This window comes from Capsicum annuum, chromosome 3 (assembly GCF_002878395.1).
Source record: "Capsicum annuum cultivar UCD-10X-F1 chromosome 3, UCD10Xv1.1, whole genome shotgun sequence".
Classification (NCBI taxonomy): Eukaryota; Viridiplantae; Streptophyta; class Magnoliopsida; order Solanales; family Solanaceae; genus Capsicum; species Capsicum annuum.
The window spans coordinates 55,894,909-55,912,344 of NC_061113.1; the positions used below are offsets into that span (position 1 = coordinate 55,894,909).

General features: G+C 33.6%; 1 long non-coding RNA gene across 4 annotated transcripts; it reads right to left on the reverse strand.

Annotated features, from left to right (window-relative positions):
• Positions 1–4,727: 4,727 nt before the first annotated feature.
• LOC107863835 lies at positions 4,728–15,364 on the reverse strand. Of its 4 annotated transcripts, none has more exons than XR_001672454.2 (5): positions 15,172–15,364; positions 8,040–8,494; positions 7,843–7,969; positions 7,465–7,679; positions 4,728–5,264 (listed from the first exon to the last, which is right to left on the reverse strand). It is a non-coding gene; the product is annotated as an uncharacterized LOC107863835 (long non-coding RNA). The 4 variants fall into 4 exon arrangements; XR_001672456.2 differs by having other exon boundaries at positions 7,465–7,682; positions 15,172–15,358; XR_001672455.2 differs by having other exon boundaries at positions 7,465–7,741; positions 15,172–15,358.
• Between the last annotated feature and the right edge of the window lie 2,072 nt (positions 15,365–17,436).

Consider the following 17,436-nt stretch of genomic DNA (forward strand, 5'->3'; position numbering starts at 1 on the left):
ATCAATATAGCTTCTTCCTCCGTCTCATACCGGAGAGATGTGTATTTAGATATAATAGGTGCATGGACCCAAGCCATGGCTAAAAAGAGTGTAATTTGTATGTCCATTGCCTAGAGTAAAATTTGGGACTAAATCATTATAAAGTGTAGAAAGAATCAAAATCTCTCACGACTAGAGTAATTAGTAGTGTCAAATCATAGACCGAAATCTGTCTTAGCTAAATCTTTTAAAACATCATTATTAATCACTTTCAGATATAGGTTAATCATTAAGACAAATATTTATTATTATGAAGAAATCAGTTTCTAATGTACAAAGTGGGTTTTAACCATTATTTAGTAACAATAGTAATAAGATTATAATCTAGTCGAAATCGAATCAATCTTCGATGAAATGATCATGAATGTACCGAATATATGCATGCCATCAGCAGTATTCAAATAATAGAACCATACGAATTAACATATCATTAAACTATAGTCACATCCTTTACAAGGATAAACACTTCCCGGATGTCAACTCATATCATAACTCAGCCTTGGGCCCAATAATGTGTCCGAAATAGTTACAACATCATAATCACAGCCTTCAGACCACATACATATCCAAAACCCATATCAATAATAATGTTTATAAATAATCTCATATCTATAAGCCATAGCGTATTCACGAGGCATAACATCTTTATAAGCCATAAATGATATCTATAATCATCTTACATATAGGAGGCATCTCACATCTAGGAGGCATAATATCAATAAGGCACCTCAAACCTAGGAGGTATAATATATCAACAAGTGTCTAACATCTAGGAGGTATAACATTAATATGGCATCTCATATTTAGGAGGCATAATATATCACAAGTGCTTCTCATCTAGGAGGTATAATAGCAATAAGGCATCTAATCGCCAAACTTCATGAGGCATCTTAAAGTGTAATAAGCACTTCACCTTACGGGTCAAAACACTCATCTAATTCCCAAACTTTAATAACCAAGACTAAGTCATTTTACCCATAATCAATCTTAACATTTACATTCATGTGCAATATATAACACGCATCATCTTACGAAGAAGAGTAGACAGAATCCTACCTCAAAGACACAATCTCTAAATGCCATCACGCTATAAAAATTGTAATTTACTCTTCAATGCGAGAATAACATTATCCATATTGTACCATTGTGCTTTATGTCCAAATATGACACCAAAAACCCCAAGTGGATTCCACTTACGAAAATCACATTTTTGAGGTCAATCCAATGTTTATACATGATCAAGAAATCATAACCCTAAAAAATGGGTGAAACCTTAGATAATTTGTGGCTAAAATCAAGCCCTCAAGCAATTTGGAATTTTAGGTCAAGAACCAAGAAATTCATTAACAAAAAGAATGAAATCTTGCCTTAAATCCAAAGATATTCGCAGTAATAGATGTTAATCAAGCTCCCAAGTCACCCCCAAGAGTCCATTCAAAGTTGTCACACCCTTTAGGGTTTTTGCTCTCAAGAGGAAGTGGGAAAATAAGCTAAATTATGATTTAAAGGGTCTTTTTATACCCCTTCTAGGTCCCCAGATACTGCAATCGCACTATATGATGCCAGAACTAGATGATGCAATCGCAATAAGAAGTAGTGTGATCGCACTACCCTCTACACATGAGGTGCGATCGCAGGCACACTAGAAGACAACTGAAACTTAGAATTTTTCCAAGTTTCTGCTAAGGTATCGAGATTAATTGGAAATCTGATAAATGCAAATGAACTAAGTATTCGAATCAAATTGGCCTAAGGTGTGCGTTCATGAGCCCATGCAAAAGTTTCAATCAATTCTTTCCAATATCCATGCCAAGAAATTAAGAACATAAATCCAGTAGCCCAAACAAGATGTCTAAATAAGAACATCCATGCCCAAACCAATAAACTATTCATACCAAAAGGGTTATATCCATTAATAAGTTGTGAAGAGTTTAACCATAAATAATCCCTTAACCAGCCCATCAAATAAGTGGAAGATTCATTAAATTGTGAAACGTTACCTTGCACACTAAATTCGATGCTTTGGATGTAATGGCAAAGTCAGATTTTCCATCCAAAGATGTTTCAATCAAATGTTTGTCCCACACCCATATTTCTAATTTTCCAACTTTCCGACCAACAGGTCCAAATAAGCTCGGGTGCATTGATACCCAAACCATAGGTCTACCAAGCTTAAAATCAATATTTCGGAGCTGCTTGCACAATCAGAATTTACATATAAGATCATTTTACCAAAGTCTTTGCCCGGTGGCTATTTGGAACCAGCGAAGACTTCTAAACAACTAATCAAACTGTCAGTTCCAGAAAGTCATAAATGACTTGGGTAAGCTATGGGAAAGTTGTAACAACAAAAATAAGAAGAAATATGAAAAATGACTTGGAGGGTCATTACAATATCCCCTACTAAAAGGACTTTCCTCCTCGAAAATCAATGGATAGAAAAATCTTAAAAGCTTGAAAGGGTGAGGTATTGGGACCACATACTCTGAGCATGACTTCCCAGATAACCACCACAAAGAGAGAACACTTTCAAGGAATTTTGCCACAGGTATCCCTTTTTTAACCAGCTCTCTCACTTCACTTCCAAACAGTTAAAACTCAGCGAACCAAAAAAGGCTGATGAACGCAAATCTGAACCAAGACATACTGATACCATCTTGATACCCACACAAATCAATCCTAGATTTATCCAAGCCAAAAGAAAATTAAGGCATGAGTCGTGAAACCGATTCCAAATCCAAAAGTAACCTTCTTTTACCAATCCATACTTGCTATCCACTCCTAGCTAGGTGGAAAATCACCTGATCTAGGTCCGCATAATTTCATCATAAAGAACTCAAAGAACTAAAGTTGGTCTACTACAAGTCTATGCGACAACCATGAGAATAAGCTCATAAGGTGCTATCTGGTCATACAAATGGATAATCAAGGAATACAATCTATGCCCTTGCTACAACTAGTCCGGATAGTAATCAAACTAAAATTCAAAAGATCAAGTCATAACTACTAATCACTAAACATCCACTCCATGATTTCCCATCAGTCGAGAATGAAACCATTCTAAATCCAACTAGAGTATATTACTCCCACTAAGTATATCATCAAAAAATTCTCAAAGAAGACTAAAGACCTGAGGTCAAAGCTGAAAGAACTAATACTGGGTCCATGGGCTGCCATCTGAACACTTATCAACTATAATCCATCCTAAATTGAGAAGACCGGATAGGTAACCACGAAGTAGGATCAACATGACTATAAATGCAACCTCAAGATCAAAGCTGAATCGCTCAATCTCAACAACCCAAATCAAACCTGAAGATGGATAGACATTAATACTCCAAATCTATCATAACTTCCAAATCTCCATCCTAAGGCGTTAGATCTGAAATTGAGCCAACAAATCCAAACCAAGGTAAATTACTCACATCAACCATACTGTCTTAATCAGACATATTTGTACCAAATTATGCCAAGCCAAAATTAAAACATAGCTAAAGAACAAAATTGGAATAGAGGATGAATCATCGACTTTAAACCACCCTAGTGATAACTCCAGAAACTTTGAGAAATGCAACTCAAGTCAGAAACTAACCTATCCAACACTCCATCTTGATAAAGAATAGCCATAGACACATATCATCAAAGGGAAATACTTCACCAAGCCTCATTAAGTCGAACAAACTCTGAAATAGGGATTTTTTAAATCCACCATAGTCGAACAATCATCACTAAATCCATCCATGAATCACATCACCAAAGAAGAAATATACCAATCTCAAAATCAAGGTCAAAGTCTAGGCCACCAGAAAATCAAATAACTAAAGATAAAGAATTTCAAATTTGCCAACTCAAGAAGCGATCACAAAAAAGGCAACCTGTCTCTATCTCCCTTACTCCACGAAAGACTAGAATCACATCACGATAAAAACAGAGCATCCAACTCCACACTTATAACAAGGCCAAACCATCACTAGGAGACGAGCCCAACAAGTCTAAGAAATGAACCAAACAATCCCTCTTCCAAGACATCTCGCACTACTAAAAAAATGCAATTTTTCGACAGCTCTTGTAGTCAGAAAATAAGGCATTTTTGACTACATTTTGATTTTTTAATGGTAGTTGGAAAAGAGATTATCGGAAAAATATTTTCAACTACTGTTGTCTGTATTTTTTCACCACGACAGTCGCAAAAATTAAATTGTAGAATGATTAAAAAAAATAATATTCTAACTAGTGTAGTTGAAAGTTTAAATAATTACTTAATAATTATAAGTTTTCCGAATAATGTAGTCAGAATATTAATTAATAATTATTTAATAAATAAAAAGTTTCCAACTACTTTAGTCGGAAGTTTAATAAAACTTAATTTTATAAATAAATTATTTTCGACTAATATTATCGAAAAATGATAATATGAGTATTTCTTCCGACAGTTGTAGTAGGAAGATTGATAAACAATTATTTAATAAATAAATTATTTCCAACTACTATAGTCAAAAAATGATAATATAATTATTTTTTCCCACAGATGTAGTTGGAAAATAATAAATCGTTTTACTTTTTTTTTCAGAAAAGTATTTACTACTTCGACCACTGTTGTCGGAATATCCTCTCATGTTACAAACAGTAACAACATACCTAATGTATTTCTCACAATAGAATTTAAAAATTACAAATACAACCAAAACTTAAAAATTCAACCACTTTGAAACATCCAAAAAACTCAACGAGTCAAATAGTTTAAACATTTCAAGACAAGTTTAAGTCTAAATATCACAATCCAAATTAACACCAATTCTAATAGCTTAAGTCTAAATGTCACAATCATAAATAAGAACCAACAATTACAATCAAATCATCCGATTCACTATCTTTCCCATCATCAAATACTTGAGGCATATGCTTCTTGACAAACTACTCAAACTTAGCAAACTTGGAAAATTTGGCATCATTAACTGCACACTGTTGCATCAATTCTTCAATTTGCTTTTTCATCACTTCCATTTCATCCGTATTTTGTGAAATAGAAGTGGAGTTCGGCAACATTGGGAAGAGCTACTCGAGGATTGGTTAACTCCAACCCCGTGGGTTTTTTCTTTCTTTTGAATACCTACCACAGCTATCCATATTCTATTCATATCAACAGGCGATGGTTGGACCATGGTATCATCCTCTAAAGCAGGTTGGGTTTGATGGTGATCTTCAATGCTTTTTTGAAATCCTTCCTAAAAGAAAAATAATTGTCATTATGTAATCAAACTAAGTTGAATAATAAGAAAACAATATATTTAAAATTTATTATCTTACATATGCATCCTTAGCACGTGGTTTGACCCAATTTTCTTTTGTACCATCCTACTTTTTCTTTTTATACGTCTCTTCGAAGGCCTTAGTAAGAGGTACATCTACTCACCCATTTAAGAATTTTGGCAAAATTTTACCCATATACATGTCAATGCAACTGTAAAAGTTCAGCTATTAAACTATTAAAACACAAGCAAGGGCATTCAACTTAGCCTTAGATAAGTCATAATCAAAGAAGAATGATATCTGAAGTGATAGCTAGCACTTAAGAGTATCTAACATTTGAATTGGAGACAGGCATACTAATGGCCACCAAATGAAGAAATAATAAGAAAACATATCTCTAAGAGAAACTAAGTGTAATTGCAAGTCAACAACTACAGTAGCGCAAAAGTTTAAGAAAACTCATGGTCATTATTTGGATTGCTGAACTACATGAAATCCAATAATCTTTAGCCTTCTAAGATTTCAAATAATATGCTAGCATTTGAGATATCATACGAGGATATAGGTGGTCATATACCAAGGCTGTCCACATCAAATTTGGGTATTTATCTATGTACTGGAATTTAGATTTCCTACAGGGGCATGCTATACAAAAACAATCTCTGTGTAACTACCTAAAATAATTAGTGGTAAAAACCTTGAAATACAGGAGCTGAGAGGAAATGAATCTTGCAGTCTGAGAACAGTAAACCGATGTATAACTAAAAACAAGCCAGTGGAAAATAACCCTACACAACTATAATTGCTTTTATACAACTGTGTCAGCAGGAACTACATGAATGTGCGCACTTCGAGCGTATTTTCTATTATAAACTTCAGATTAAGAGAAATGCTAAATGTACTCATATCAGATACTTACACATTATCACTATAGTAAGTCATCTATAAATAAAATCCATGTAACAAAGGAGCAAAAATGGATCTTGCAACCCAAGAAAACACACATCCACAATCCCAACAAGTTATTACAATTTTGACCAACTCTATAGAACAACACAAGTAACCTAACATAATAGCTTATTGAAGCAGTAACTAAGGACTATAAACAACAAGGGGACACATAAAAAAAGTATCGCAAATCAACGTAGCAAACTCCTTAGCAAGGAACTAGGTATATCCTCAAAAGGATATATCCTGAAATTTATTGTTATATTATTAGGGAGCCTAGGTAATTTACTTTGAGCATATACCAGTGATATCAGTCACATTATTCACAAATGAAAAACAAAGACTGGAACTAATGCAAAAGGCCATGGAAGAACTACTGTGCAAAGATGCTGAACATATTAGAATATAGATCCCAAAGAGTTTACATTCAAAGAATCAACTTCTATCCTGATCAAATGGATATTACTATAACATTCTCGTTGTAATCCTTTACATGAAAATGCATACATTGATAGATTACGAATGCAAAAGGAAACGACTACAACTGAACTAGGACATCTTAAGACACAAGCAGGGGCATTCAGCTTAGCCTTAGATAAGCAATAATCAAAGAAGAATGATATCTCAAGGGATAACTAACACTTAATAGTATCTAACATTTGAATTGGAGAGAGGCATACTGATGGACAACAAATGAAGAAAGAACAAGGAAACATATCTCTAAGAGAAACTAAGTATAATAATTGCAAGTCAACAACTACAGTAGCACAAAAATTTAAGAAAACTCATAATCATTGTTCGAATGGCTGATCTACATGAAATCCAATGATACTGGATATTCCTGCCGATAGAATATCCATAGAAAGAAAATCCAAGAAAACATAGACAACCCCATAACCCATCGAAACATAAATAAAATAGACAACATGAACCAAAACACTATTACATATGGACAATCTCTCTTCTCCAGTCCTTAACTTTTAAGATAGACCGTTCTAGCACTACCACTCCCTAATATTAAAACAACAAACTAGTTACAACTACAACAACAATAACAATAACACACTAGCTATAACTACAACAACAACAACAACAAACTAGCAATAACAACAACAACCACATACCTAGAATTCACATATAAGCCAAATCAATCCGATACAGCTAAAAACCATACATTTTGGATTTTTATGCGTACAAATAGATAAAGGGATTGGAAAAGAATAGTACCAGTCTTCATCGGTTGGTAACGAAACTCATCTAACCTCTGATGTGCAATGAGCCACCAGTTTCAGAGACTCAATTTGCCTTTCCCCGTTCCCGCTTCACCTTATATTCAGGAGTGTCCTATAATTCCAAGAACTTAGCCCACACTTCATCATTCACCCAACTAGGTTGTTGCAATTCCATTCGGGCCTCATACAAGTATTCGTTGATCCATAGAGCTTCTTTCAATCAAAAAATGCAATCTATTTCATTATCATAACAATCACTTCATGTACACTGTCTACAAAATAGTTTAATATAAAGTCACGAAATGAGTTGATGGATACAATGGAAAGACTATATTTAGGAAATGAGATTCATAGCTTATAAAACTGCTTATACCTTAAATTGTTTCCACATGTCAATTCTAATTTCATATGGAATCTCTAACCAATAATTCCATGGCTTTTTGAAAAATAGTTTAATTGTTTCTATAACCGTATGCCCTCCGGCATATGTTGGAATGAACCTGTGATAAAATTATATTAAATCATCATCTTAGCTTTTAAAAATTAAGGAAAAACATAAGCGTTACTTACCTATCACCATCAGGAACAATTCGTAGCCTCTCATACTTGTCATATTCTAATACCTCTTTTAAATTGTAGATTCTGAGAAGCAGCTGTTATAGCATTAGATGTTGTAGCACTATCAATGGATGGAGAAGTTGATGTGTTAGGACCTCAAATTCTCAATCCAAAAAGGCTTGGTATGGATGATGTCAAAGGAACAGATGAAGAGCTACTATGCGGACTATTTTAGGAAGAAGATGTGTAGAACTATTCAGATAGTGGGGGCATGAAAAATGCATTTGGTAGTGGAATAGTTGATCTAGGAGGAGGAGGAAGATTTGTAGTAGCTGGTTGAAGAGTTGTGGTAACAGGTGGTGGTGGTGTATATTGACCTGCCGGAAGATTATCAGGTCCTTTCTTACTTTTCTTACGTCATCCATTAACATTACCCTTTGATGCCATTGATTTTCTTTACTAACGACCTGAAAAAGGAAGAACAACCAAATTAGAAGACAACCTATTTCTTATAAAAGATGGAGGTATAATGCAAACACCGTGTGAATGGTAGTCTCTTTCTATACCTCTTATTTGAATAGACTTAAAAGCAATTTGGAACTTATAGGTCCGGCCTTGCCATCTTCAAGGTATGAAAATAACATGAGCACATTGACCGGCAGTAATTTAGTTCAAGTTCATGACATACAACAATTTAGAGCAGTTTACAACTCCAAAAAACTACCAAAACTTGATTGATATATACATGTTTAGAAGCTACTAATATTCTAATCACTTTGCATTTTTATTGTAACAAACTGGAACACCAGCCCTTGCTGCAATATAAAAGAATACATCATGAGAAGGTTCTTTACTGTATAATTAAGTCCTCCATATTTTAGAACATATAAAAGATCAAAAAAAGGTATACTTCCAATTTTTATAGCCAGAAGGCATTATTTGTTCACTACCCTTTATCACTTCAATAAGAGTATCCTGTCAAATTGTTAATTTCCATATTTAGCCAAAGTCTATTCCTTCAATAAAAAGCCAAATTCTGCTCTTCCCAGTCCAGCAGTCTAGTTCAAGCCCATCCACTAGTACTATATGTAGGTAGAATTTACATGGACTAGTATTAATTTCATTTATCTATAGGAAACAGTCAATCATGAAGCACCATAAGGGCACATCATATTGCCACGTGGATTATCCATCTTTTATATAAGATGGAGTAATAAATGATTTAATACTTTTAGCACTAATGTGGTGATGGGATCATCTACATCATGGAACAAGTTCACAAGCATTACATGTCATTAACCAAAAGAAGGAAGAGAATGGAAAAAACCATTATGTTGTGCTTAGATGGAGAGAAATGCAGTTATTTGGAATTTGCAAATAACATAAAATAAGAAATCAACATCTAGAAAGTTATTCAAACCAGCACGAAATAGAACCTAATCGAGAAGATCCTTATACATGGTTTAACTTAGATACTACAAAAGGGTGTACATTTGACAACAACAAAAAGAGCAACAATGCGGAAGAAAAATGAAGCATGAAAAGTTTCTCAAAAGAAAGGAAAGCATAAAAAGTTTCAAACTAGCACGAAACAGAATTTAGTCGAGCAGATCCTCATACATGGTTTAACGTACACACTATAAAAGGGCATAAAGCAAAATGGGTGTAAAAGGAGATACATAGGTTGTAAATACCTAGATCCAAAAATTCATAGTTAAGTAGTACCAATTGAATAAAACAAACAACATACATATACTATGGAAATTCTCCACTGCTATTTAATCCTACAACCAGAATGTTCTTACTAGCACTACAAATGTTAACAAAGAAAAGACACTATATTGTCAAGTAAAATAGCAAAAAACAGCAGCTAAAATACAACTCAAGACCCTGTTACTACATACTACTACTATTAATAACAACTCAATCCTCATTGCTTGTTTCATAGTCATTCATCAATTCTTCCTTAGCACTTAATTCATAGTCATTCATCGATTCTTCCTCATTGTTTTTTTCATTTTCATCAAGTAACTCTTCCTTACTTATTTTATTTTCATCAGTTGGATCTTTCTCGTCATTTATCCCGGATGTTCCTTCTCCATAATCGTTAACATTCAATCTAAGTTCACAAAGATCGAATTATTCATTTACGCCTTCGCTATGCCGCAACTCACCTGCTCATTCATTATCCACCCTTTCTTCAACACTTGAAATGTCATTCTAATATGCTACATCCAATGCATCCTCTACATCAATTCTACCCACGGGCTTTGTTTTTATAACTATCCTCCATGTAGATTTATTCTTACACAAAGAATAAGAAGCATAATACACTTGTTTAATATTTTGTGCAATGGAAAATGGATCATAGAGTCCATACTCCCTTGTACGCTTAATTTCATTTTGTGCAATGGAAACTGGATCATAGAGTCCATACTCCCTTGTACGCTTAATTTCAACTATTTTGTACTGACGGTGCACCTTTGTACCTAACTTAGGTGTAGGATCATACCACTTACATTGAAAGAGAACCAACTTTTTCTTTGGCCAACCAACATGATAATTGAGTTCTAAAATCATGTGAAGCATACCATAATAATCAACACCGCCATCACCTTGCACCCAAACCCCACTATTGTTAGTTTTCTTGTCGTTAGAGAACTCTTCCGTATGAAATTTGTACCCATTGATAGAGTACTTAAAAAACTTTCTAACTTTAGCATCAGGTCACCAAGCTATATCATTCAAAAATTAGCCATTGGGTTCATAATTAAGTGGATTATGAACCTATAAAAAGTTCAAGAAAAGTCAGAATTTAAATATACATAAGACTGAACAAAAGTGTAAATCGTGTTAAATATTTAAGTTACACTTTCATATTCTTTAAACCACACTGAAAACATAGGATATATAGCAGCATCCCCGTGTAAAACCATGAAGTAGTTGTCCGACAAAGTTACGACTTTCTTTAGTTAAAGCTTAGATAGACCTTGAATGATTGTCGTTAATATAAATATACTCACTTATAAAAAGGCAGGACCTTGGGATAATTTAATAATACATGTATTGTAGCTGGCTTAAGATATACCTCATTCAAATATTAAAGTGGACCAACTTTCGAACTTTCTTTACCTGATTGATTGAACATTCAAAATGGTGGTGCTGAAAGATCTGTATTGTCTCCATCATTATGCCTATTAGGTCGGTTTCTCAAACATGGCACACTATGTTTAAAATAACATGAACAAAAATAAGAGGTTTCTTTAGTCAAATAAGCCTCACATATTGATCCCTCAATTCGAGATTTGTTTTTTATGGTTCGCTTATATTTGCCAATAGTCCTGCATAGTATGATATTTTAGATGAAATAATATTCAATTATAACACATGAAGGTAAATGTTAAGATTCACTACCTCTCAAAGGGTTACATCCATCTACACTGAACAGGCCCTCCAAGTCGTCCCTCTCGCTCAAGGTGAATTGGAAAATGCTCCATAACATCAAAAAAAATAGGAGGAAAATTTTTTGCCAACTTGTTTAAGATTAAGAGAATGTTGATATCCATCAAAGATAGGTTCTCCTCCCTTAATGTGTTAGAACATAAATCTTTGAAAAATAAGCTTATCTCTGTTATGGGCTTTCACATTCTATCGGGCAATGCACTAAATGCAATAGGCATCATTGACTCCATGAAAATATGACAGTCATGGATCTTCAGAGAGGTTAAATTCCCTTCCTTTATGTCAACACGCCTGGATAAATTTGATGCATGTCCATCTGGCATTCTTAAATTCTTAACCCAATTACAAATCACTCTTCTGTCATCCAAAGTGAATATGTAACTGGCCTTGGGCTTCCGAATCTTATTGTTTAAGTATGTCAGGTTCAACTCACTGTGCCGACAATGCTCCTTTAAGTTCATCCTGGCCTCAAGTTATCTTTTTTTTTGTTACTTACATCCATCACAGTACTAAATAAGTTGTCGAAGATGTTTTTTTCAATATGCATGGCATCCAAATTATGAGACAGAAGATTGTCCTTCCAATAATCTAACTCCCAAAAATGCTTCTTTTAGTCCAGTTATGTGTAACACCATAACCAGGTATCCTGGATCGTGGAGACTTTGTTACCTTAGGCAGATTCCTCACTCTATCCCAAATTTGTTCTTGCGACAAGATTGGCAGTGGCTCCTCAAAATTAGACTTATTCTTCATAAAATCACTAGTGTTTCTTCTAAACTCTTGTTCCATTTGCAAGAATCTACAGTGATAGTCAAACCATGATTTCTTATCCCCATATTTCAAAGTAAATGCTTTTGTGTCTTCCGTACAACAAGGCAAGCTAATTTGCCCGCAGTCGACCACTTAGACAACAGTCCATAAGCAGAAAAGTCATTTATAGTCCACATCAAAGTAGCACACAATCTAAAGTTTTATTTCATTGATACATCATATGCTTCCATACCTTCCAGCCATAATAAGTTCATCTCATCGATCAATGGTTACAAATATACATTAATTGAAACTTATGGATTGTAAGGACCTGGAATAATGCAAGTTAGAAATATATACGGACTTGTCATACACAATTCAGACGGGAGATTATAAGGAGTCGCAAACACTGGAAAACATGAATATGGTGTAGCTGAGACAAAAAATGGAATGAATCCATCGGTAGATAATCTCAACCTAATGTTTCTTGGTTCACTAGCAAAATTTGGATGCACACTATCAAAATGCTTCCATGCTTCTCTATCTGACGGATGACATAAAACACCAGGTGGTCTTTTATTTTCATAGTGCGATCTCATATGAGGAACATAGATCCTTGATGCATACAACCTCTTTAACATGGTATAAGGGGTAAGTTATGCATCGACTTCACCCGAACCTTCTTCCCTTTGGCATGTGTGACTTTCTTATAACGAGTTTGGTTACAAAATTTGTAACGTTCTAAATTTGCATCTTCCTTATTGAATAACATGCAACCTTTATCGCAACAGTGAATCCTCTTTGATGAAAGTCCTAACTTAGAAACCAACTTCTTTGTTGTGTAGAAATCTTTGGATAAATCAAGTTTATTTGGGTTAAGTTCATTCATAAGTCAAATGATAGAATTCATTCCCTCTTAAGAAATAGAATAATCTGACTTAATACTTAGTAACCGAACTGCAACAGATAACTTAGAATGCGCTGATCCTTCATACAATGGCTGACTAGCTTCCTTTAACTGTTAATAAAAGTGCTTAGTCTCATCATTTGGTTCCTTTTGAGTCCCTGAGTGTGTCCCAAATGTATCCCTGACCATCTCACTATATCGAGAACTTTCAACATTATTCTCTCTTATTAGACTTTCAACATAATTCTGAAAATCAAAATTATTAGCAGCACTACTCTCTCCATGAGTTGTCCACATAGTATAATTAAACATAAATCCCTTCTTATAAAGATGTAATGGAACAACATCTGGACTCAATAACTTGCCACACTTGTTTTTCTAACAAGGATACCTAATTGTCCCTTCAATAAGAAAATCATCAAGTGTCATTGCTTTAGCAATAAATCCAACTACCCCATCTTTATATTCCTTCCTCAACCCCACACGATTAAGATAAGTTCTATTATACATCCATGTACAATCTTTATTTTCCATCTACACAAGAACGACAACAATAACAGTAAAGAAGAGAAACATAAGCAAGAGAACCAAAACAATAACAAGAGAAAAAACACCAACAATAGTTATAGTATAAAGAAGACTCTTTTTTACCTTCACCTAGTCTATTCTTCCCTCATTCTTTACCTGGAAACAATATACACTCACCACTGTCAAGCTCCACCCCACCATTTGTTTCAAATCCATTAGATTCTAGTGATGGCCTCCCATTGAGTGTTGACCTCTCTCAAACTGCTTACCTACTACCTCTACTGATACTAATTCATCTCCGACTCTACAACCTCCAATTCAATACGCGGTCACTTGTTGTTAAATAGTCTTGCTAAAGATCAAGCTACCCATTTCCTTATATACTATTGCATATTCTAGTGAGGTGTATACTTGTTATTTATAAGCTGCTAAGGATGACTATTACCATCATGCGATGGATGAGGAGCATTATGCTTTGATCTAGAATGGGACCTAGGAACTTGTATATACATCACCTTCTCAGAATGTTATTAGTTGTCGTTGGGTGTTCAAAATAAAGTTGAAGTCATTAGGTGTGATATCTAAAGTAATATGCTCATTCCGGGAAACATACCGAGAAACTTTATTTCAGACTATATAACAAAAAAATGCCTTAAACACTAAAGGACATTTCTCGTTGTTCCTTAGTTTCTTAACCAGCTCCTTCTTTCTAAATTCTCACAACCAACCATGAAAAGAAGAGCTTAAAAAAATACACTGAACTTGAAACATTTCAGTCAATCAAGCAATAGTTTTAAACACAAAGACAAAAGTAAACATCTACCTGAACTCCACTGAATGGATTAAAACCACATAAATCAAACAAATACCAAAAGGCAACCAATTTTGAGAAATCAAGATAAAGCTTCACTTACAAGTTGGAAAAAAGAAACTTTGCCCATAATTCTTTCAAAAGGTAACAACATCATAAAATTCAATCAAACCAAACTTCCAACTATTCTTGTAACACATAATTCATAATACTATTCACTGTTGCACTACTCAGTTCACCAAAGTTCAAATAAAATAAGTAACAATTGAGTCAGCAACAATACATATTTATATACACAGAGTCTAAATCATCTGAGAATCAATACAGAATTGTGGGAATCATCTGAAAATCAATACAGAATTGTGGGTCTAAAGAAACAACTCATACCGGACAAAAATAAGAGATCTAAACTTACGGTAACACACTATATGATAAAAAAAACCCTTACTTTTTTTTATGTTTTGAACCCCTTAGTAAAATAGGTCCGTCACTAAATAAAAAAATCACAAAGGAAATTGGGACAGAAGTAATTTTAGCTCTTTCATTATCCCCAAAATAAAAATAATAAGTTATAGGGATTAAACTAACAACCAAAAATTCAACAAAATTAGACAAATATCATTGGAAAAATACGAATTAACACAAGAAATAAAAGTAATAATAACATTGAAATGAGACGTATTTACCTGACATAAATATAATTTGGTCGAGCTGCTTCAATGGACAGGGGAGTAATTAACGAGGGAGAGAGAAGGGGACTAAAGCTCGCTGGTTCAACCTTCATAGCTCGAATCAGCGAGAGCTCTGAACCCTAATTTGAGTAAAGAGAGAGAGATGAGGGAGTGAAATGCCATGATTAGAGGAGGAAGTGAAATATCGTGTAACTTATATTTTTTATAATTATTTATTTAATAATCAAATATAATGCTCCGACTACAACAGTCGGGAACAAATTAAATATATTTAATAATTTAATATTTTCGACTATAGTAGTCAAATATATTTAATATATTTATAGAACAACTTTTTTCTAATGTATTTAGTAATATATATTTATTTAATTATTACAATTTTTTACTACAATGGTTGGAAATATAATTAATAATATATTTAATTAATTATCAATTTTTTGTGTAAGGGTATGATTATATATTTAGTCCTATATTCGTTTAGTTATTAGTATTTTCGACTACAGTTATCGTAAATATATATTTTATAATTTATTTAAAAAATTATTTAATTTTCGTATAAGGGTATGATTATATATTTAGTAATATATTTATTTAATTATTTATATTTCTGACTACAGTAGTTGGAAATATATATTTAATAATTTATTTAAATAATTACTTAATTTTCGTATAAGGTTCTGATTATATATTTAGTAATATATTTATTTAATTATTTATATTTTTTACTACAGTGGTCGGAAATATATATTTAATAATTTATTTAAATAATTATTTAATTTTCGTATATGGGTCTGATTATATAGTTAGTAATATATTTATTTAATTATTTATATTTTTTACTATAGAAGTCAGAATATATATTTCTCAAAATTTATTGCCAAATATTCTTACTATTGTAGTCACAAATAGTATCGAAAAAATATTTTGTAAAAAATAAAAATATTAAAGTATGTTTTTCGACTGAAGTAGTCGGATATTTGCGACTAACTTTTTTAAGTCGTAACTTTCAGTCGGAAATTAGCAAATTTCTGGTAGTATCGATATTAACATCAAACTACTATCGGGCGATGAAATAGCCACAAACGAAGAATAATCAAAAACTGGTCAAGGTCACAAATAGGCTATATAGAAAAGGGATAGCCAAAGCGAAAACCGTCGCAACATAGGAGGCAAGTCTAAGAATCTCAAACTCAAGAACGAGCAATATAGCTTAATTGCCAACTTTAGAATTATACAGAACCATAGAAGGTTAATATACCTTTGATATCACACTATATTCCCAAATCAATCTAACACGGCTAACCAAGAGAGAAAACAATCAGCCTTGCCTCTCTATAGGAAAAGAAATCATCAAATTGGGCTATAGCTACTCAAGCCACTGCATGAGAATCGCAAAGAAATGGAATTCTAACTAGATAACACTAGTCTATACAACAACCCAGTGAGAATCAATAACATCAAGTAATAACATCAATACAACAATAATAACAACAATATAAATAGAAATATCAACATCAACATAATGAATAAACGGTACAAAAATAAACATCAATACGAAGTACCACTTAATGGGCCGTAATAAGGTCAATATGCTGACCTCGACCCGACATCAGGCGTTATCGTAATGGGCATCCCAAGTCCAACCAGGATCAGGGACTGCCCCCTGTTACCCAACCCAACCACTTATACTAGCCTTAGATGGGTTGAATTTCAAACATTCAACAAGATAGCATACATGTTCTTATTGAGACTCTAGGATAGGGTCACAACAATAATCGACCCAACAGAATCCAACTATACCACACCAACTGCCCAACCATACCAAAACAAACCATAGGCCATAAACCAGGCCATAACCAAAGAGAATACCGAAATTTAGTAAAATTAATCTCAAAATATAATAGGGGATATAGAAGAGAAGGTTGTCTTTCTAAACTTTTTGGAAACTAAATCAACTTAACAACCAACAATCGTCCAAGGGTGTAAGCCCCAATAACAATACCGATGCAGAGGTAAATACCAATACCAATCCCGCCCATACCAACCCCCAGAAATACTATAAAGCCTATATCCAAAAGTGTAAACAAATTTGGTTGGGACATTTCCCCAACCATGGCCAAAACCAATATAAAAGAAAAGTGTCCAAAGAAATCCATAACATTAAATGATGTCTTCCAAAAGGATGGAAGCTGACCACTTCAGTCCACATGCTGATACCAAATCCGCATGCAAAATAGGAGGAGTAGAATAACCGATTCC